The 22,446-nt window shown below is 44.1% G+C and overlaps 1 protein-coding gene across 1 annotated transcript in view; it reads left to right on the forward strand.

Moving 5' to 3' along the window:
- The first annotated feature begins 10,137 nt into the window (after positions 1–10,137).
- lrrc24 (leucine rich repeat containing 24) overlaps positions 10,138–22,446 on the forward strand; it is a 39,669-nt gene continuing 27,360 nt past the window's right edge. The window contains exon 1 of the mRNA XM_072668839.1: positions 10,138–10,561. The gene's annotated coding sequence lies outside the window, so the exon portion shown is untranslated. The remainder of the gene's footprint in view (positions 10,562–22,446) is intronic.

The raw sequence follows: 22,446 nt of genomic DNA on the forward strand, positions 1-22,446 counted from the left end.
GTCCACCTCAGGCCCCCAAACAGCTCTGACCCATTAAGGCATGGACTCCACAAGACCTCAGAAGGCGTCCTTTGGAATCTGGCACCAAGACGTTAACTGCAGAAGTCCTGTAAGTTGGAGCATCATGAGCATCAATGAGCCTTAGGTGCCCATGACCCTGTCGCCAGTTCAACGGTTCATACTGGGAACACCCAACAAGACCTGCCTGGTGTTTTTGTGACATTCTGACCCAGTCATCTATCTATGCTATGCCCATTTTGTTCACTTGCTATGTAATTTGGATATCCCACCCTCTCTTGTAACTAGGTGATCAGAGTTCTTTACTGCACCTGTCAGTGGTTTTAAGGTTACGGTATATCAGTGTAGATTTGACCAGAAAAAAGGAAAAAGGAACCATTTGGCCCCGCACTGGAATCTTATCATCATAATTTACATCACTTACATAGGGCCTAACATAGAACCCTGTGTCACTCCACAAAGTCTGATGAGCTTAAAAAACAACGATCAATAAGTGAATTATTAACCTGAATGATTTAGAGGGTTAAGGGGGTCATACCAGTCAGCGTCACTATCACTGGTGAACATTTTTTTTTATGTTACCATGGCAACGCAACCAGCTTTGAGACAAAGTAGCTGCGTTTTTTTTTATTTTATTTTATTTTTTTTAGCTTTTTACTATAGTTGTGATTTCATATATCTTTAGGGTTTACTGAGCTTCTGATATCTGTAAGACTGGGGGAGCAGCTTCCCCGCATACCTTCATCCACCTACCTCATCCTTCAATCACAAGGCTAACATGACTCCGCCCTAGTTGGAGCAACCTGGAGGGCTGAAGCTAAAGCCATAACCGACTGACATAAACCCGACCCACTTTTAGGACACCCCCCCCCCCCATTCCACATGGAGAGGAGAGCAGTACATTTATTAGAGCATTTACGTTGGGGGTCCTGATGAGCCAGATTAGCTTAATTAAGAAAGAAAACTTAGTTTGCAGAGTTGGAAAAATTCCAGAAAGTAAGAATCCAGCCCAGGATTGTGTTCCCTCTGCCTGTGCAGCTCTGCTGTGGAGTAGAGCTTTTCCATCTGTAAAGAACGGTCATTTAAATGAATTGTGAATGTTTCTGGTGACTAAACCCACAGTTCAGAATCTGACAGCTTCACGGTGTGAGATGGGAACAGAAAGATGTGTGTGTGTGCAGGTCCATATGTAGTGTGGTAGCATGCTGTGCAGGGAGATCAGTGGGGTCCCAAAGCCCCCGCCTCCTCCAGACGTTTGTCTCTGATGTTAATTACACTGATCTGGGTCGACACGGACCGACACAGCCCTGGGGCTTTACAGGGTTTCATCACAAATGCGTGCACACGCGAGTCACACACACACACACACACACACACACACACACACACACACACGCTCACTCATACCAATGTATTTATGTACACACACACACTCGGCACATGTACTGATCGCACACAGATTTGTAAAAGTGTGATGCTGGTGATGCAACAAAACCCCACAACCTCCCCAAACCAGCCTCTTCACAGGAGGAGGAAGGTGGTGCTCTTTACGCTGATGTGATTCTGAAGCTCGTCTATCAGTTCAGATCATACTGGAATGTTCTCTGTACTCTGTAACGAGCAGCTGCCGTGTTCACACACTGTATATGAGCAGTAAGTGGAGTGATGAGCTGCTTTCAATGTGACAATAGTGATAAACCGAACAGAAAGAGAGCGAGAGGACAGAGATATAGAGAAGGACAGAGAGAGAGAGAGAGTGAGAGAGAGAGAGAGAGAGAGATAGAGGACAGAGCGATGGAGAAAAGGATGGAGGACACAGAGAGAGAGAGAGATTGCAGAGATAAAGAGAGAGATGGAGAGAGGACAGAGCTAGAGGGAGAGAGCGAGGGGGAGATGTGAAAGAGTGATAGTGAGAGATTGAGAGAGTACAGAGAGATAAAAGAGAGATAGAGAGAGAGAGGGTGTGAGAGATAGAGGGATAGTATAGATAGATAGAGAGAAGAGAGAAGAGTCCCTCACCCCTGTTTATTTATTAATTACATTCCTTTATATCCTCTCTGTAAATATATCTATAATTCATAACATATGCATATGTATCATTGTATTATTATATTTATGTTCTTTCTTTTTTCTTTATTTTATGTTTTCATATTTTTTTCATTATTATAACACACTTCATTTACAATTCATAGCAATAAAGCTACCTGAATTTGAAAACAAAAATAATTTAGTAAGAGATAGAGAGAGGGTGAGAGGACAAAGAGTGAGAGGGAGTGAGGACAGGAAGATAGAGAGAGGGATAGAGCAGAGAGAGGGTGAGAGAGAGATAGAGGGGGAGGACAGAAATAGAGAGAGAGAGAGAGAGAGAGAGAGGGTGAGAGAGAGATAGAGGGGGAGGACAGAAATAGAGAGAGAGAGAGAGAGAGAGAGAGAGAGAGAGAGAGAGAGAAAGAGAAAATGACAGAGAGATAGAAGATAATAGGAAGATAGAAGATAATAGGAAGGATGGAGCAATATAGAGAGAGAGAGAGGGAGAGTGAGAGAGGGAGAAGGAGTGAGTGAGTGGATAGAAGTTATAAGAGACAGCAAGACAGCATGAGAAAGAGCAAAAAGGAGAGAGGGGGGGGGAAGAAGATGAGGTGAGGGACAGAGTGATATATGGAGTGAGTGAGAGAGCGAGAGAGTGTTAGTAAGAGCAGAAGAGAGAATAAGAGTGAGTGAGCGAGTGAGAGCGAGAGAGTGTATCTAAATGCTTGCCCTATCTAGGAAGCACATTGAAAAGCTTGAAATGTGGGTCAACTCATCTTACCATGGCAGCCTTCGATCACCAACACACACACACACACACACACACACACACACACACACACACACACACGCCACCCCCCCACCCTGCAGTTCCCTCTCAGAAGTTAATGTGACCCAAATCTAAACAATATCAGAGCCAGGAGGAGAGACTCAGTCAGAACAGCGAGGAACGAACAGTGATGAACAGCAGAGCTGCAGAGACACAGAGCACAGAGACAGGTTCTCCTTAGAACCGGATTCTACACATCACCACGGAAACACTTCAAACACTTCAGTGTGTCCTATTAGATACGCTGCAGGTCCAAATGTTTGTGGACACCCCTTTTAATTAATGCATTCAGCTACATTTTAAATTAACACAGAGAGAGAGAGATTGTCTAGTCCATATAAATGAGTACTGCCAATAGAATAGGACTCTCTGGAGAAGATAAACATGAACCTATTGGAACCATGTCTGATGCCAGGCATGAGCTAGAGGGGTATAAAGCCCCCCAGCGTTAAGCGGTGCAGCAGTGGAACTATGTTCTCTGGAAAGATGATGGTGCTCTATTCGATACGTTTGGTACTGGAGTTGGGGAGTTGGTTTGGGATGAGGTGGGGTGGTGATCCTTAAACATCCTGACCTCACTAACGCACTTGTCTCTGAATGCAATCAAATCCTCACAGAAATGCTCCTCCAAAATCTACCAGAAAGCCCTCCTCCCTGGACAGTAGAGACATTTACTCCAACAGAAACAGGATCAACTCTTTTTTAATACCCTTGAATTCAGAAGAAACAACAAATGAGCAGGTGTCCCAATACTTTTGTCATATCGTGCAATCGTACAATGTGTCATATCGTACAATGCAATTGAAAAACAAACAGAAACATTTACAGTGGAAAAATATATAAAATAAAGACTAAAAATAACCTGGTTGCATAAATATGCACACCCTTAAACTAATACCTTGTTGCAGCACCTTTGGCTTTTATTACAGCACTCAGTCTTTTTGGGTAGGAGCCTATCAGCGTGGTACATCTTGATGTGGCAATATTTGCCCTCTCTTCTTTGCAACAGAAGCTTTCTAACAGAAGGCTGGAGGTGTCGTGCCAACACTGACTGGTATTTGGAACTGTTCATAATTCCATCCACCCTGACTAAGGCCCCAGTTCCAGCTGAAGAAAAACAGCCCTAAAGAATGATGCTGCCGCCACCATGCTTCACTGTAGGTATGGTGTTCTTTTGGTGATGTGCAGTGTTGTTTTTGGGGCTACCCCATAGCCCAGACATATGAAGACGACGGGGGACAAGCCTACTAGAATGGCTGAGCTTTATTTGGGGTTGATCAGAGGCACTTTAATTGGTGACAGGTGTGTACTGACTCCAATTGAACATGAGTTTGAATGTAATTGGTTAAATCTGAACACAGCCACACCCCCAGTTATAAAAGGGTGTGCACACTTATGCAACCACATTATCTCAGTTGTTTATTTTTACTTCACCTGAAAGATTTCTGTTTGTTTTTCAATTGCATTGTACAGGTTATAGGTTACATTAAAGGTGGAAAAAGTTTTGAACAGGGGTGTGCAGACTTTTTATATCCACTGTAGATTCTATATGACTAGAATATGATATGATATTAATAACATTTCTAGATGAATGTCAATGTTTCTGTTATTAAATTTTTAAAGCATTCAATGTTATAAAAGTACAACATTTGAAAAAAAGGTAATATGCAAAACAAAGGCATAGCCATAAGTCAATCAAACACCTCCACCTCTGTCGTTCCCGTCACTTCCTGTTTATCTGTAGCTCCACCCTATTCTTATCATTCCCACATGTGTCTTGTTTGTGAGCTCTGCTTGGTTCAGTGATTCACTTTTACTCGTTGGTTTGCTTAGGCTGTTTCTTGTTTTGTTCGTTGTCTTTCTGTGTCTTTGCTTTCTTTTCTCAGTGTGTTTTTTTTAATTATGTCCCTTAATGGCTTATATTAAATATGGACTAGCGCTTGCATCATGCTTTCTTGTTGCCTTCATTATTACAAATACCATTATTGTCCATCATTAAAAGACAGATTTTGTTTTCTATAGATAGACAAAAGTATTGGGACAACTGCTCATTCATTGTTGAAGCAACTGACTGGACTGCCTATAGGGAAGGCTTTTAACTACATTCCCTTCATTGCTACATTATATGGACAAAAGTGTTGGGACACATTGCTCATTAATTGTTTCATCTGAAATAATCAAGAGTAGTAAAAAGAGCTTATCCTGCTTTTGTTGGAGCAACTGAAGGCTTTATACTATATTTTGGAGCATTGCTGTGAGCATTTGATTGCATTAAAGGACACAAAAGCATTAGCAAGGTTATGATGTTGGATGCTCACCACACAACTTCATCCCTGGCTCCCTACGCCATCCTAAAAGAATTGGATGGAGCACCCCATGCATTGCATTAGGCATGGTACCAATAGGTTGATGTTTTCTGCTCCAGAGAGTCCTATTCTATTAACAATACTTCTCTTCAGGGATTAGACAAGCTGTGTGTGCAATGGGTGCAACTTAAAGCAGCTGAATACGTTCATTAGAAGGGGTGTCCTTCTTATATGTAAGTGATCACTCTATAATAGCATAATTGCATAATTTATAATGTAAATACACTATTTCACTTTTTATCCCACTGCTCTAAAGCTGTTTAAGCTCTGGCCAGAAGGGGGAGCTGTTTTTTTGTAATAAAGAGATCCTCAAAGAACGCATGCATGAACTATTGTCCTCAGCTCAACTTATGACTTCAGTGGATGTTCCTTTAAAGAACCATGTTTGTAAAAGAAGTACATGTACAAGGATGAAAACCCCTTTAAAGTGTATCCAGCTTCTCCATAATCTAAAGGTTCTACATCAATTCAACATCAGGTTTCTCCAAAAAGCAAAAAACCATGGACCTTCTGGAAGCTCCATCTTCATTCTTTAGCTCTTCACTCATCCACTGTTTGAAAAAGAGCTCTGCTTAACTCTTGTTTCCTCCTGAGCTGAATGAGTCATCTCAGGACAGATGTTCGCCCGCTCTGTGGGCCTTGTGGGGGTCATCCTGCCGATGGATTACAGTGCGTCTGTTTCGGGCTCTGCTTTAATTAGCAGTGTGGATGTGCCCGAAATAAACTGTGGTACAATCGCCATGGGTGAAGTGCATCTCGTCTCCTTCTGCCGCGGACTGGAACTTGCCTAGAAGCAGTCAAACGAAATATGCTTCTGAGAGTTTCATGCTTTTCCAGCCCAGTATGCTTGGCTACATGCACAAAAAACTAGAGAAAGCTGGAGGTTCGTCGAAAAGGTCATCTCTTCTTAAGCAGGCCGTAGATTTTTTAAAGAAGCCGCCTTGCGTCTGTACGTGTTAGAAAACCAATGGTGTAGTCATGACAACACAACTGAACTGTCTAACTTGATGCTCAATGGACCTCAGTCTCGAGTGCAACGTATTGTTAACCTCAGCCATTTCAATCTCCGCTGCAGAGCATGAGTGGCAGCGATGCTTATGCTATTATGTTGCTGTGTCTTGGTACAAGGCTGAACCTGTTGGAATCTACATTTGGAATCTGAGCCATGGAGTTCCCTGTATGTATGATAAAGTGGCAAATTTCTCATGAAACTAAGACGTTTAAGAACCATATGGAAATAGCAAGTATCCAGGTAAACATTAAAAATGGTTCTTTGAGTGACCATGGCTCTTTATATAAGCATATTCTGTTCTGAATCATGCTTGAAGAAGCTCTATTTGTAATGGTATATGCAGAGACTCTGGTATGGGTCTTGAAAACTTGACCCTCAGAATGAAGCCATAGAAGAACACCCTAAAATTAATTTCAGTGGATGCTTTTCTGGAAATCCTTGCTTGAAAAATGGATTAGTGACTGTGAAAAACCTTCACAAAGTGTAGAGGTCTTTGGAGTAACCCTTAAATTAGTTTATAACTTTAAAACTGGAGAGTGCAGTTCCTGTAGAAACGGCAAATGTGACTGCAGCTCAGCAGTGTTGTGGTGCCAAAACCCAACACTCATACAGTATGTTTGGCTAGTAGAGCTGTGTCCAGAAACTTTCACCTTAAATGGCCAGTCCCAAAACTTTTACTACAAAGATTTTTTTTTCTATAGATAGACAAAAGTATTGGGACAACTGCTCATTCATTGTTGAAGTAATTGGCTCTACTGCCTATAGGGAAGGCTTTCAACTACATTCCCTCCATTGCTACATTATTTGGACAAACGTATTGGGACACATCGCTCATTCATAATCAAGGGTAGTAAAAATAGCTTATCCTGCTTTTGTTGGAGCAACTGAAGGCTTTATACTATAGTTTGGAGCATTGCTGTGAGGATTTGATTGCATTAAAGGACACAAAAGCATTAGCAAGGTTATGATGTTGGATGCTTACCACACAACTTCATCCCCAGCTCCCTAACCCATCCTAAAAGAATTGGATGGAGCACCATGCTCCATGCACCTTTATACCCCTCTAGCCCATGCATTGCATTAGACATGGTACCAATTGATACCAGTAAGTACTCAAAGTAAGTATTAGCATAATTTATTATATAAATACACTATTTTACTTTTTATCCCACTGCTCTAAAGCTGTTTAAGCTCTGGCCAAAAAAGTTGGTTGGTCGAAAAGCTCATACAGTATGTTTGGCTAGTAGAGCTGTGTCCAGAAACCTTCGCCTTAAATGGCCGGTCCCAAAACGTTTACTCTAAAGACGTTTGGTCCAAAAGTTCATACAATATGTCAGGCTAATAGAGCTGTGTCCACAAACTTTTGGCCAAATTGGACGGCCCCACAACTTTTGCTCTAAAGATGATTGGTCCAAAAGCTCATCTAATACATTTTTTTAAGAGTGTGATCAAAGCAAAATACACTGTTAAAAGGACAAGACCCGTGGAGAACTTTTGGAGGTTCTTTGATTTTTGAGGAACCTCCACAGAGTAAACTGAGAAAGAAAGGGTTCTTGGAGGAACACATTCTTAAGGACGAAAGGCTAAAACCTAAAGTTTATTTCAGTTAGATACATTTAAGATGTGCCTTATAGTTTTCGTCTAATTATAGCAGCCTAACGATCCTCTAGGAACCTTTATTCAATGGGTTCTTTGAAGCAGATTTCCAAGGAATCCCACAAGTTCTCACAGGCACCTCTAAGAGCATTGAGGAATGTTTGAGGTTTTGGAGGAGCCCCTAGGTTCTGGAACTACTAATTTTTACAGTGTGCTTATAGTGTTCCTCCACAGAAAATTCATAGTTGTACGTCATAGACTTGCAGTAGACTCTTAAAATGAAAGGTTCTTCAGTGGTGTTTAGATTGGATGTGTGGTTCTCTTAATAAAGGGGTTCTGTAAGGGTTCTTTGGGAAATGCATAGCTTCTATGCATAGGTTCTAAAGAAACTTATGGCTGATTTAATTTTTTTTGGTTTTTTTTTAAATACAAGGAAAGGTGCATGTCTATATAGGTTGTGTAGCACTGGCAAGAGATCCATACACTAATTTTAAGAATTAAAAAAATCATTTTTTTTTTATTGTAAAATTCTTGAATTAATAATGAAAGCAGGCAAAAATGATGTTCTCTCTCATCCACTGAGTGTGGAGCAGTGAGCTGAATATCCAAATTAACTCATAAAAAAAATCTCATTCAGAGCTTCCTGCTTTAGCTAGAGCGTGGCATCACCCAATAGAAATCTCTTTTCTATCTGTCTGTTTGTCTTGATCCAAGTGCTTTTTCTAAAGGCATTACACCTTGATTTTTAAAGGTCATTAGCAGGGATGAGTGCTGAGCGTAAGCCACTTAGTCAACACTCTTCAGCTCATTTGCCAGTTCTTCTATTGGGCTTCTATTCAGAAAGCCCAGCACTGTTAATGGGAGTCCTGTGCCGCTGTCCGTGGTGCTGAAACACCACAAGCATCAGAGTAGTGGAGTTTGTGAGGAGTTTGTCTCTTCCTTTGCTGCAGTAACTGCCTCTACGCTTCTTGGGGAGACTGATTACACTAGATGTTGGAACATTGCTGTGAGGATTTGACTGCTTACAGCCACCACAGCAACATGAGCAAGGTCAGGTACTGATAGTGGATGATTGGCTCTGCTTCCATTTCTGCTTCCACTGCAGGAGGGGTTATACTTCTCTAGCTTCTTTAGTTACTGTTTGGCCAGGGGCATGGTGACCTTAGGCTCATGTGCAGCTACCGTTTCATTCTAGCAATGCTTTTCTGTGGAGATGAAGGAGTCTGGGTACTTTTGGACTCGCCATGAGTGACTACTTCAGATCAAATGTGAAATCTTATTCAGTGCTGCTATTGTTTGGGGGCAGGGCTGGAGGGTGTTACATCTCCAGATTCTCTAGTTGATGTTTGATCATGGGCATGGTGACCTTAGAGTAGAGATGTGTGGCTGCTGTCTCATTCTAGCCATGCTTTTCTATGGTGATTGTGGTGTCTGGATACTTTTGGACTCTCATTCACCCCCCATTCAGTGCTCAGCCCCCATCCAGTGCATGTATTTGTCACTGTACTATGTACAGCGAAATGTGTCCTCCACACACACACACACACACACACACATACTCACACTACTGAACTAGGGGCAGTGAGTACACACACACCCAGAGCAGTGGGCAGCCAACTCCAGCGTCCATAAAGGGCCTTGCTCAAGTGGCCAACAGTGGCAGCTTCCCAAGCCCAGGAATCGAACCCACAACCCTGTTATCAACAGCCTGGAGCTCTAACCGCTAAGCCACCCCTGCCCCCTGAATTTTTTGCTCTTCCACACTTCTAAAACACCAGATTGCCCCCCAGTATTTCACTGGGGGCTTTATACTACATGCTATTTTATCTTCACTAGTTGATGCTTGGCAATGGATGTGAAGACCTTAGGCTCATATGCAGTTGCTGTCCTATTCTAGCAATGCTTTTCCATGGACATTGGGGTGTCTGGATACTTTTGGACTCCATAAGTGACTATTTTTATTAAGCCCACCTTCATGCAACCCTCTTATTCAGCCCTCCTGTTACGCATGGAGTGGGGAAAATAAAAAAAAGAGAGCAACACATGGCAAGTCCTTTATCCTCTAGGTTGGAGGAATGGGATCGGATTTAGTGTGGAAACTAAATTGAATTGAAGGGAAACAGAGCGCGCTGGAGGGACGCCAGCCTGCTCCGAGGCTTTGCGACTGGAGCTTGCGCGTTGATGCGAAGCTTACGTTACCAATCGGTGTGAACAATGGCTTGGGCGAGAGGAGGGAGAGAGGGAGGGAGGGAGGGACGGTGGGGGGGTGGGAGGTTTGGTCGGAGAAACAGAAGGGGGAAGCGGAACAGCGCGAGCATATAAGGCAAAACTGGATGTGAGATCCGTAGCTTTGTCCGTCAGGAGAACAGCAGATGCCTTGAAAGCAGAAGGAACCGGAGAGTTCCTCGCAGGCCGTTCGGGACAAACGGCAGCTCGACATTCGCGTGATATTTACGGAAGGGTGCGCGGTGGACGCTGACCAAGCGACCTGGGCAGATTTGACGTCGCCTCTTTGGAGAATGGAGGGACAGGACCGTGGCCTTTAGGGAGCTCCGCAAACGGGTGAAATGAGGCTGTGGTGTGTGTCTGCCACCTCGACGTGGATTGATAGCCTGTCTGAGCCGATCTGAAGGTCCGCTTGTGTTGAAAGCAGCTAATTGAATTCACGAGCGCGTCTGAAGAATCGCACTTCTTGGCTCGAGCGTTGGACAGGTTGGTGGTTGTGTTTTTTGCTCTTCCACACTTCTGAAACACCAGATCCAGCGTTCGTTTCACTGTAGGCTGCTTGCACTGCCATCTCCTACGACAGAAGCACTGATTTGCATTTCCCTGCAGTTTTACAAACGTGAACGTGCTTTCAAGTGCAGCCAGTGTGGGTTTAAACGGGGTGATCGAGGTTTGCTTGGCTGTTGGACGTGCTGGATGTGACAAGGCTTGTTTAAGGGGCAGGTATGCAATTCAAAGGGGATTGTATTCAGTATGCAACAACACAATCTCTATCTTCTATATAATCTTATAGTTGATTATAAGGTGAGAGCAGGTAGTACCTCATAGTGCAAGACAGTCCCAGGTAGTATCATAGTGGTGTATAGTAGATGTTCAGATATGGAGCACCAAGTGTAGCACCGAAGAGATGAGACCAGTTCAGCACTGGACAGCGCACTGTACTATAAACCAGAGCCTGAACTGAGAAATATAGTTGGAAATGAGAGAGAGAGAGGGAGCGAGAGAGAATTGAATGAGATGATGGGAGTTAATAAGAGAGAGAGAGAGAGAAAGAGGAAAGAGAGTGGAAGATAGAGAGAGAGAGAGAGAGAGAGAGAGAGAGAGAGATAAAGAGAGAGAGAGAGAGAGAGAGAGAGAGAGAGAGAGAGAGAGAGCAATGGAAAGGAAGACAAGGATGATGGAGAGAAGAAAGATGGTAATGATAGAATATGATGGACAAAACTGTTGTAGGAGAGAGAGATAGAGAGATAAAGAGAGAGAGAGATAAAGAGAGAGAGAGAGAGAGAGAGAGAGAGAGGGAGGGGGGAAATCAGATGGATGGGATGATGAGCGAGAGAGATAAAGAGAGAGAGAGAGAGAGAGAGAGAGAGAGAGAGAGAGAGACGGGGAAATCAGATGGATGGGATGATGAGCGAGAGAGATAGAGAGAGAGAGAGGAAAGAGAGTGGAAGATAGATAGAGAGAGAGAGAGAGAGAGAGAGAGAGAGAGAGAGAGATAAAGAGAGAGAGAGCAATGGAAAGGAAGACAAGGATGATGGAGAGAAGAAAGATGGTAATGCTAGAATATGATGGACAAAACTGTTGTAGGAGAGAGAGATAGAGAGATAAAGAGAGAGAGAGATAAAGAGAGAGAGATAAAGAGAGAGAGAGAGAGAGAGAGAGAGAGAGAGCAATGGAAAGGAAGACAAGGATGATGGAGAGAAGAAAGATGGTAATGATAGAATATGATGGACAAAACTGTTGTAGGAGAGAGAGAGATAGAGAGAGATAAAGAGAGAGAGAGAGAGAGATAAAGAGAGAGAGAGAGAGAGAGAGAGAGAGATTGGAACAAGAGATACAATATGTGTCAAGTATTTGTGGACATTCTAATAAATGCATTCACACATACACAGCTTCTCTAGTCCCTGAAAAGAAGTACTGTCAATAGAATAGGACTCTCTGAAGCAGATCTACATGAACCTATTGGCACCATGCTGCCTAATGCCAGGCGTGAGCTAGAGGGGTATAACCCCCCCCCCCCCCAGCATTGAGGAGCTGTGGAGCAGTGGAAGGAAGAACTGTGTACTTTTGGGATGAGTTGGGGTGGTGATCATCCAACATGCCGACCTCATTAAGACTCTGGTTGCTGAATGCAATCAAATGCAAACAGGGTAAACACTTTTTTTTAAATATTTTTGAATGCTGAAAAAATAAGGAATGAGCAGGTGTCCAAATACATTTGTCCATATGTGAAATTGGAATAGTGGGGGAAAATAGATACTGAAAGTAAGTGAAAAGAGTGATGAGAAATGGAAAAAAAGAGGTGGGATGGGATAGTTAGTGAAAGAAAGAGAGAAAGAGAGAGAGAAGTGAACGGATGAGTGAAGGAAGGAAGCAAGGAGTGCAAAAAGATTTGAGAAGAGAAAATTGAGAATGATGGAAAGAGAGAGAGAAAGAGAGAGAGAGAGAGGGAGAAGGACTGAGTGAAGCAGAGGGCAGAGGGATTACAGTGTCCATTTGTTCTGTACACAGCAGCCTCCTTCCAGATGGATGAGCGCTGACAGAGAGTGAGGAGGTGCGACTCTTAGCGGTGGCCTTTCAATGAGAGTCATTTTTTTCTGTAGGATTTTGGAGCTCAGGCAGCTCCATCCGTTTCATTAGATGCTGAGAGGACGAGAAGTGCTTAGAACCCCTGTGGATCAGTGGATCAATGCCATTTAAACACACATCAACAGGAGGCACACTCCCAAATAAATAAATAAATAAATAAATAAATAAATAAGTGACTGTATGCCACACGTATCCACCCAGTGAAATTCAGAGGAGAGTCACTCGTAAGAATAGACTCATAGACTTTGTGATCTCATTGATCTATTCAGGTTCTGCCTGCACATGACCTTGGATGAGACTTTGGATGAGAACGTTCCATTCAGCTTAATGAAAATAAGTACAGAACCAGGCAAATGTTTGGACACACCCGGTGGAATGTGTGCTGATCATCATCTCAAAAACATCGGATCCCAATGCTAGGGTGGACCATATTTGTGTTGTCCAAAAAGAGGACACTGGGGATGGGGACGGGTATTCTCAGTAGTTGGGATGTTGTGGCTGAGGAGGTTGAAGTAGGCCTAAGCTGTAGAACCGTGGCAGTGGGTGTGTGTGTGTGTGAGGGTGCACATACATGTACATTATTATGTACAGCATTTACTCATTTAGCAAAAGACCAGTAAACAGCCTTAATAGCATCTTCTGACCAAATCACCTCCTTTCAGCTCAGGCCACAACTCAGGCCTACTTGATTTTTGTGAAATCAAGGCTACTAAAGGAGTTTAACCAATGATACTTATCTCTACTGTCCAGCAAAGAAAGCTTCCTACTAGATTTTGGAGCAGCACTGCTATGAGGATTTGATTGCATTCAGCGACAAGTTCGTCAGTGAGGTCAGAATGTTGAATGATCACCACCCCACCTAATCTCCAACTCCCCAACTCATCCCAAAAGTACTAGATGGAGCACCTGCCATCATCCCAGAGAACACGGTTCTTCCACTGCTCCACAGCTCCTCAATGCTGGGGGGCTTTAACCCCTCAAGCCCACATCTGGCACTAGGCAGCATGGTGCCAATTGGTTGATGTTTATCTGCTCCAGAGAGTCCTATTCTACTAGCAATATTTTTCTACATGCACTAGACAAGCTGTGCCATCTGTGTCAGCAGCAACGGGTGCAACCTAAAGTACCTGAATGCATTCATTAAAATGGGGTGTCCACAAACATTTGGACATATAGTGTAGATTTGGTTTATAGGTCAAACAAACAAACCAAATCCAGCCAAACCTCATAAACCTGACTATAGGCTGAGCTGCTATCACAACAAAATAAACACATGACTAAATGGACATCATTAATACACTGGTTGAGTGTAATGTCTGTAAGCCTCTTAGTTCTTTGTAAATATGACATATGGGCCGATGTGTTGTGAGATGGGAATCGAATCAAGCCGTTTATTTCAAAATCTGTTCAGAAAACACGAGGAAGGTATCGGATACATGGAACAGCCTCATTTTTCAAAGAGCCCGTGGCGGGTATTGAACGTCAGTTTGATGACCTGTCAGTGGTGGATTTGAGGTATGTGTAATAACCCCGGCATTATGTGGCAGACGGAATGGATTATCTTTGTGAACGGGATCGACCGCAGTGAAATGGGCTCCACAGGTCTTTGTGGGGAGATGCTGCATGCCTCGCTTGTCCAGTTCAGCAGAAGCAGCAGCAGCAGTGGTGGGGAGTTCAGCTTGGCTGGAGCACGGCGCTGTGGTGTCACAGCCAGCTGGACGTGCAGGGAATGAAACCGAGGGCGATCGATCCGTTCGGCAAGCACAAGCACACTGCCCAAGTGGAGATATGTCCACATCCTGTTGGGCTGTTGCTGCTGATGTAATGGTTCAGAGCCCACTTCAGACAGCTCGTCGGATTGGCTGTGTGTTTGTGTGTGTGCATGGGCCTGTGTATGTGTGTTTGGTGATGTCCAGACAAAAGCCAAATGCTCTATGCTTCATTTTTTTTAGAACTGAAAGGGCAAAGCCATCTTTCTGAACCCAGTTACATAAAGGTACTTACTGTATATAAAGCAAATGGGGCAGAGTACTATTATATGTATATACAGACATAGATAATAAATAGTATTAATTATATAGACAATATGAAAAATATATAATTAAGGCTAATATATAATATAGGTGTGTATACTATATATACATATAAAATATAATATAAAATACAATATACTATATTATATTTTAGATATATATATTTAAAAGCTCCCTGGACTTAAAATTAGTCACCTTGCATGTTTAAAGTGGTAGTAACTTCAGGCCCCTGCAGCTGCCATGAAACCTGCAAGTGGTCCCTGTCCATCAGTTAGTCTAAAATATCCTGTAGACTGGGATTTTTGCCACTGCTGGTAGATCTGTATGACCGTATGCTTCCATACATCTGCAGATCTGCTTTGTTGCAGACACTCACTGCACTGTACCACCTCTTCTCAATCTATGAATCCCGTCACACACCCTGCAGGAATTTATAGCCCGATCATCCTCTTATAACGGCATCTGTAGAAACCCGAAGTTACTTCCACCTTGAACACACAAGGTGACATTCTTTTTGTGGGCCACCAAAAAAGCCTGGACCACCTCACCAGAATGATGGCATTCTGTGAGGTGACGCGGGTCAGGGGCACCGGATCATGGACACCAAAGCCTCATTGATGTGATTCATGGAAGCCAATGAATCACATCAATGAGGCCTTGCTGCCCATGACCCTGTCGCCAGTTTGCTAGTTCTGATTGTCCTTTCCCAAGCATGTTTGGTAGGTAATGACCTGGAACATACCAGGAACACCCCCCCAGGAAGACCTACCTGGTGTTTTGGAAATGTTCTGATGACCCAATCATCTAAAACATCACAGTTGGGCCTAATGTGTAGATCCCACCCTTTGCCAGGTGTCATTGGCTCCATATAATCCTTGTTATTCGCTTGGTTCTAATGTTATGGCTGACTGGTATGTATTAAATATGGGCGCTAATAGTGTAATGTTGGAAACTAATGGAATAATGGAAACTGGTCACTGATAGAGGGTGAGACGATGGGGACCACAACTGTACAGCAGTAATATAGAGCTACAAGAGGGAGGGGGGCTTCTATTAAAGTCAGCCAGTCCAGTGCACATGCTTCCTCTGAGGCACATGGAGCCAGCCACTATCTCTCTGCTGTTTTTTTTTTTTTTTTGGCTTTTGGCCCTGCTGCTCGCGCAGCATTGTAGGGCAGCTGAACGCATTTGGAGGAGAGTGCTGACTGCCCAATACGGCGTGCGTGAGTTGGCAGATGGCCACGACTGGCCAGCAGCACTATAGACGGACAGGAGGCAGAAACTAAGCCATTTTTTCGGTGCCGGAGAACAACAGAGCCAATTTGTGTTCTCTCCGGCTCCCGGCGATGGACAGTTGCGGCATCATTGGGATTTGAAGTGATGTCCCTCTGCTCTGGTTGCATAAGGTTTAAAAACAAATCCTTGTTAGGAAGCATTGGAATGCCCCAGCAGCATCGGGAGATGTATAAATAAATAAATGAATAAAGAAATGGCAGGAAAACAGGAAAATAACTTTTCCATGTATTCTCATCATCATGGGAAACGTGGGGCAGCACAAAGACGGTTAAAAAAAGGAGTACACCCACGTCAAGCGTACACACGGGCTTAAAACACACTAACTTACATCGTCAGCCTGTCAGGGGAAGCCTTTTGTCAGCATTTTGCCCCATATTCAGCTTTTTTTCCAGCTCTCGTTTGGCTGCTCTGCATTATTCTGTTCTCTTCTTTTCCTCCCCAATTACAGTCGCTCCTGATCACGCAAAAACACTGTAATCTCAGCCCATAAACTTCAGTACAGCTCTGCATTAGTGTCAATAAGGCCTAGGCCAGTCAGGGCCACAGTGGAAAAAAAAAGCCCAGAAGAAGCCATCAGCTTGTTTGCTGTATTGATTGGCTTGAGGCTGAAACTGTACGGCCTCTCTAAAACGATGTGTTAATTCTCAACACATCTCTGTGATATCATTATTTTAGGGTTTATGGGTAATACACAAACTCAACTAGGTAAAATATAGCTGGTTACACCTATTCCCTATCAGGACACAGGCGCACGCAGTGCTTCTGATCTATATTTTGTAATTAGAGCACGTCTCTGTGTTAAATAAGTTAATGTTTTGGATGCATTTTTAATACCCTCCCCCCCCCTCCCCTCCCGAGATCCAATTATAATGCTTGTGTGGGTTTATGTTTATGTAACAGTCATAATTCACTTCTGCATGACCATTTTCCAGCCTCTTTGATGCTTCTCTCCTTCGCTGTTTTTGTTACTGTATAAGAAACAAAATTAAGGGGGTGTTTATTTATTTATTTATTTTTTGTCAAATTCTTCCTTTTTTCTCCCAATTCAGTACTGCCCGTTAACCCACCCATTCCGTAGCTTCCGCTAGCACTAGCAATGCTTCCAGTAAGGACTTAACACATGTTTCCTCTGATACATGCAAAGTCAGACACCACCTCTTTTTGAACCACCGATCTGGCATCGCCAGGCAGCCGACACCCTCTGAGGAAAGCTCCGGGTCCTCAGCTCCACCGCTCCAGCTAACAGACGCCTGTGACGGATAACATCACTTAATGATGATGATTGGAGAGAGCACCATCTACCCACTCAGAGATAACACAGCCAATTGTACTGTCTCAGACTCCGGCTGCTGATGGCACATCGGGATGGCAATTAAGGGTGTTTTTGGTCGCAGTTGTTGCCAAAGGTGTCGCAAGCAGTTGTTAAGTGTAAAGGGTTATGACTTATTTTTAATTTTTTATGAGGGTATTAGCAGGACTGGACCTGGATCAAATAAGCAGCAACACTGTATGGACAAAAGTATCAGGACGCCTGCTTATTTATTGTTTATTCTGAAATCAAGACATCAAGGGTATTACAAAAAAACTTACCATGCTTTTGTTGGAGTAACTGTTGGAGTAGGAAGGCTTTCTGCTAGATTTAAGAGAAGCATTGCTGTGAATATGTCATTTAATTCAGTGCCAGAAGTCTTAGGGAGGTCAGAATACTGGATAGAGCTCAATGCTCAATACTGGGAGCTTTATACCTATCTAGCCTACCCCTGGCACTAGTCATGGTGCCAATATACGTACATATGTTTATCTGCTCCAGACAGTCCTACTCTATGGCAGGACTACCGTGTGCAATGGCACAGCTGTGTCAGCAGGAATGGGTGCAACTTAAAATAGCTGAATGCATTTATTATAAGGGGTGTCCACAAACATTTGGACATATGGAGAAAAGCTCTGTTAAAGTAGCACAAAAATGTGCTGCCGTCTGTAACGCCTCTATTTTGGGAGTGCAGTTTAAAGAGGCAGTGGGATACAGCCTGGACGTCTGAAGTGAGGCCAAGTCAGGCTTTTTGTCATCCCTTTCATCACAGCCAGGTGCTGAGAGAGGAGCGAAATACAGTTCCCCTGGAACCATGATGCTACATTTAACACAGGAACCTCAGACAATAAGTACAGACCAACAGACCGTGTACAGAACAATGGGGTGGTGGTCTAAATGAAGTGCTTCAGCAAGAAATCGAACTGGAGCAATTTTCCATTTACCCCGAAAGCAGTCAGTCAGACCAGACACGTGTGCTGTCTGACAATTTCCCCTTAAGGTTAGCACTGACTTCACTACAAGGCTAACGATGGGTAAGCTTGTACCATATGAGCTGGCATGGCATGCCTAAATCATTATACACCAGCCTCTGCCACTGTGCTACTCAGGCCTGCCTATTCCTACCAGTGGATATACTCTTAAAATAGCGAGATACACTGTATGGACAAAAGTATTGGGACACCTGCTCGTTCATTGTTTTTTCCAAAATCAAGGGTATTGAAAAAAATAGTTCATCCTGAGGTATTTGTATCTAGTGTCCAAGGTGGAAGGCTTTCTGATTTCGGAGGAGCACTGCTGTGAGGATTTGATTGCATTCAGTGACTAAAGCATTAATAAGGACAGGATGTTGGCTCCCAGGGGTGGAATGTGGGCTAGGTGGGTTCCAGGAGGGTATGGGCTCTGAGTGGGTTTGTACATGTGTTGTTACTAGGATCCAGTTGGGCTTCCCAAACAGGCATCATTGTTACATTCCACCTGTCTAGGCCCCATGTGCAGTGTACAACCCATATGGGGCCCATGTTTAACCCCTCCTGGTCCCATCACTGGTCCCTAGTAGGCATCAATTGGTGGGACCAACATGGAACCTAGGACAAAATCTTCTGGTTCCCTGCTGAGCTACCCGTACAGGCCCCACATGGACATGGACATGTTAGCTGGAATGATCAACGCCCCACCTCCTCCCCAACTCATTTCAGAGGTTTCACCATCCATCATTCCAGAGAACACAGCCCCACTGCTCCACAGCTCATTGCTGGGGGGCATTATACCTACTGGCATGGTGCCAAAAGGTGCCTATTCTATTGACGACACTTTTCTATAGAGACTGGACAAGCTGTGTGTGTGTGTTTGCACATTTGCACATCTGTGTCAGCAATGCAATGGGTGTCCACAAACTTTTGCACAGGTAGACAAATGCAGTGTAACTTTGCAAGGGAATTGAACCCTAGTCTGCCATGAGGAAGCAGTGGAGTATGTGACAGACGCCAAACATGTCAGAGCTGGTTCTCGTTATTTGAAGTGAAGGGAAACTCGCATAATGTGATTTTTGGCCGAAGTATCGCTTTAAGGGGCCATCAGGCAGATCAGCTCAGTCTGATGGCCTGAGGAAAAAAACAGCTCTGAAAACGCTGGAGGACTTGGCCCGGATGCTTCATAATCTTCTTCCAGATGTGTGATTAGGCACTGCAAAGCTTCCCACCGCTCTGCTTATTGATCACTGGTGTCTAGATAGAGCTCGGCATTGGCAGGGGTTTGGCTGGCGGTGCTGAGCCAGTTCAAACCAGCGCTTTTGGCTCTAGCTGAACTGTGCGGCAGATCGTTACATGTAAAGCGTTTGCCAGTGGCTTTTGATGACTTCCGATGCAGGGGTGTGTTTGTGCGTGTGTGTTTGTGAGTGGGCTCTGATTAAGCTCGCAGTGTTCACTGATTACGGAGTGACAAAGGGTGAGCACACAATCAGAAGGGCTGGGGCAGGACCAGGAGGAGCGAAAACACACATTTTTCATGGAACAAAACACTTAGTGGGGTGCAGTGCATTAAAGGAGCGAGCGAGATAGAGCTGGAGTGCAGGCGAGGGGAAAATGGATGTTTACACTCTTTCATTATGAATTACTACATATACAGTCAGCCCCATAAATAATTGGACGCTGAAAGAGGCATTGCTATTTTAGCTGTCCATCACAGAATACTGGAAAAATGAAATAATGAATATGTAAAAGTACAAGTACAGGCTTTCGGCTTTAATTCGAGTAGATGTGCATTCAAATTGGGTAAAAGGAATGGGAATTACAATCATTTGCACACAAACTTAATTGGACAAACCAACAAAAAATAATACAGTGTCATTTTTAAATTCTTGGATCCTTTGCAGAAACCTGGAACACACAGAGATCCCCATATACAAGGTTAGGTCTCTTCATTGGCGATGCTCCGGCAGGCCTTTATTACAGCCGTCCTCAGTTCCTGCTTTCTCCTGGGGCTTTTTCATTGCAGAACGTTCCACTTTGCTGACCTATGCAGCATAGCTACGGTGTCCATCTGCATAACGAAGCTCTGTCCAAAGAATTTTGAAGCATTGGGCTGAATCTGGGCAGATAATATAGCTCTATACACTTTAGAATGCAACCTGCAGCCCTACACAACCTCCATCACGCTTGACAGATAAGGTGGTATGCTGTTCTTTCCCATTCGCCAATCTCTTCACTTCCCATCGTTGGGTTGTGAGATGTTTTTCCAGACAGAACTGGACAGTTTTTGGTAGCCAACAACCCAACCTACTCATTGGTAGCCCCCCCCAGCCCCTCCCCCCATCACATGTAATGCTCCTGACACTGGTAGGGCAAGGCCTGATAGATGGCTACTCTGCCGACACATGAGCAACCAGCCACCGCCTCTTTATTAGACTACCACCATTGCAACTGCTCTAGGCAACCAACATGCTTGGAGGAAGGCGCCAACAGCATCACACCTAAGTGATGTGAGGGTGGAGAAAGAGCCATCAATCCACCTGGAGACCAATTGTGGCCAATTGTGCTCTCTCAGGCTCCGGCTGCTGCTGATGGCATGCAGCATCAGGTCATAGTGGCAGTGCCGCTATACCACTCGAAGCCCTAAACTGTACGGACTATTTAAGATGTTTTTTATTTTAGGAAACTGTAATCTGGTCTTCCTGTTTCTGAGGTTTACTAGTGGTTTACATCTTGTGATAAACCCTCTTTGGGACGCTCTGAAACTGTCAGACAAGCCTAAGCCTCAAGCATTTTTCCTTTCAATTCATTCCCACATAGTTTGCTGATTCCCCTGCTCAAAAACAAACCTCAAAACAACTTGCTGTCTGATGGAATCATCCTGTGGTTTCTTAGCTAAAGGCAGGGTATCCCAAAGAGACAAACGTAGAAGTGAAACTCCTGCAACTAGGCCATCATTAGCCTCCTGAAAAACAGCAAGTTTGTCACTTGCTTGGATTATGAAAATAAAGATATCCAAACTAAAAAGTGGAAAATGCTGGATGAGGAAATAAGCACGTTAAAGAATGACATGGTCATGGCCGGTCATGGCAGCTTGCAATGCTGCTCCTACTGTTGACTGTCCAGGGCACAGTTTCCTAAAAGCCTCTTAGGGTATTTTTTTACACTAGCTTTTTTTTTCTAGATCCTGGAGCGCTTCATCTGAGACTTTGGTTTGCTTGGTCAAATGTGAAAGCTCTTTTTGAGCCCAGGAACAGTCCCTGTATTACATAGCGGTGGGTGGCAACCTGTCCTCAACAAAACTCCCACTGACCGCCATGGGGATGTACGGAGCAGAATAGCCTCTGATTGCCTCTTCGCTTGCTCTGAGAATTTCGGCTCTGGCTCTTTTCTTATGAGCGCATTGGCCGCTTAGTGATGCTGCTTTGGTGACAGTTTGACAAGAGGTGGGGGCTGACTTGACATGTATCAGAGGAGGCATGTGCTTGACCTCACCCTCCGAGAGTCTGAAGCAGAAAAGCTTCAGATTGGTTGCTTTCAACTCTGCTCGCTCCTCACCAAACCCTGCGTCTGCATGCTTGCTGATGTTGAGGGTGGATGTACTCTTTAAGAACGCCCAGTGTTCTGTATAGAACCAGGAGGGGTTCTTTTACAGCATTGCTTAGAAGCTGTTGAGGCTGTAGAGGCCGTAGAGACCGTAGAGGATGTTCATGTCCTTGATTTCCAAGTAAGTCTAGAAACCTGGAACCTGGAAATAGCTGTGTACAGAGCTCTAAACATCTACACTGACCATCTGGAATCATTCCCTCTGACGTTCCTGGCCTGGACACAACCACATAAATTGTACACGCTCCACAGGACTCGCTAAAATCCATGGCCTCGATATAATTGACCCACTAATGCGCGCTGTCCGTCAATTCTTCTCAACAGAAAACACATCCAGGCTGTAAATGTCCTCTTTTCAGATAATCCATTAATAAACAGCATTCCCTGGACAGCCCGTTTTGGCCACGCGTGGGCCGCCGGACTCCCCCGCCTGCTTTGTTTAACAGTGAGCGGATGAAATCCATTAGCTCTGCCATCTTCAGCGAAATGTAAGCTCCCCGACCAGATGTTTTAATCGGAGCAGGACCGAGAGGGCTGACCGGAAGTCAACTCTTGAACCAGCCGCCTGGGC

The sequence above is a fragment of the Salminus brasiliensis genome, chromosome 23 (assembly GCF_030463535.1).
Source record: "Salminus brasiliensis chromosome 23, fSalBra1.hap2, whole genome shotgun sequence".
Taxonomy (NCBI): domain Eukaryota; kingdom Metazoa; phylum Chordata; class Actinopteri; order Characiformes; family Bryconidae; genus Salminus; species Salminus brasiliensis.